Raw genomic sequence first — 1900 nt, forward strand, 5'->3', positions numbered from 1 at the left:
AGAAATTATTCGAATTTGAATATTATATAACATCAAATTTTAGACGAATCACAAAAAAAATATTATAAATCTCACCATATCCCAGTGAAACTTTGGGATCTTTATAAATTAATAAAGATCTAAATCTTAATCAATTATGAAGATTAAAGTAATGTCTAAGTGCGATTCAGAAGTAATAAAAAAAATACAAGCAAATAAAATAAATGTCCCACTTCACAAAAATTAATCATGAGTTCATATTAAATCCAAATTAATACACGAGCTGATATATTTAAAACAACATTCGGGGATGTTGTAGAAAAATTCGAGTATATATACTAGGATTTAACTTTATGAATCTTTAGTTCTATGAAAATAAAAAAATTTTAAACAGATTATAAAATTCAAAAACATAGCCTTATGGATTGATTTAGTGAAAATAAAAAGATAAGGACAAAGTTATATAATACTATTCCCATATTATTTGTATTTTATATCACTTTCTTGTTAAAAAAAGAATTAAATCAGGCGCTTTATTGTATTTTTAGATCCAGTATTCTGTATAGCATTAAAATTCCACTAAAATATAATGCCCAATATCAAGGTATCATAGTTAAAAAATGGTTTTATTATCGTGAAATTTCTTTGATTTTGTAATTTGGGGTTTCTAATGGTGTTTTGGTATAATATAAAAAAAATTGACTTAATAATTATACAAAAAAGAATAAACATTTAATCTAGGGAAAAAACCTTGTAAAAATGATTTCCCGTTACGGACCTACTCAGAGCCTTAAGAAAATAAATTTTGAGTTTTTTATCAAAAAGCTCTTTTTTTGTTTAAAATATAAGCATATAATATCTCTAACCATAGTAGATATTATAAAAAGCAGTGAAAACATATTAAGCGATATAGTATAGTTTCTAATTTTTTTTTTGAGAAAAAATATTTAAAACCGAAGATTGATAAATTTTTAGAAATACAATATCATAAAAAACACATTCAACGCAGTAAAAGCACGAATTATACTTTTAAATTAATTAAAGTGTAAGATAATATATTATATATCATAATATAACGTGTAAAACAAAATGAAAAAGGGAAAGAAAGTATATGATAAAATTACTTTGAACAAATCCGAATTGACACAAAAAAAACCAAAAAATATAATGAAACATTAAAAAAAAGACAGAAGAATATATGATAAAAATTTATTGTAATTTAATTTTTTTTATATCCATTGACAACATAAAAGTAGTCATATCATACGCCGAGGTTCAAGAAATCATAATTTTGAGCATTAAAATTTATTAAAACCAAAGAGATGTAGAATTCATAGAATAGCCGATCCAAGCGGCAAATTTCTTCGAGATATCAACGTAAAAATATAACTTGGAATATTGAACGTGACCAAACTATATAATATAATATCAGGAAAAAGACGCATTGCTAAGAGTAAAAATGCGCTCTAAATTGCTAAACTTTAGGCAAATATACGACCAGAATATAAGACATCGGAAACAAACATCTCAAATACAGAACCTAAGTAGTAGATGCTATGTTGGTTTTAAATTTGAGCAGACTATAATATAATAAAAACGTGGATTTATGTAATATGATATAAACAAAAATTTCCCATAGATATGATATTGATTTATTTCTTCTAATTTAAAATTCAAATTTAAATAAAGCAAGAAAGTATGGAACGCTTAATTTAATATTAATTCAGGATAAAAAGCTTAATTGTGCCAATAAGTATTTTACCGTGAATGTTAATGAACAATTATAAAGTTTATACATAATTCCGATTAATTCATGATTCTATTTTATATGACATCTTATGAGCTTTAAAAATGGCTGGTTTTTATGAACGAAACACCAAATTCTTCGTAAATTACTACAAAATCATTTGATTTTGTAGTA

The sequence above is a fragment of the Rhyacophila brunnea genome, unplaced genomic scaffold (genome assembly GCF_057557595.1).
Source record: "Rhyacophila brunnea isolate RB1 unplaced genomic scaffold, BYU_Rbru_1.0 scaffold_128, whole genome shotgun sequence".
NCBI lineage: Eukaryota > Metazoa > Arthropoda > Insecta > Trichoptera > Rhyacophilidae > Rhyacophila > Rhyacophila brunnea.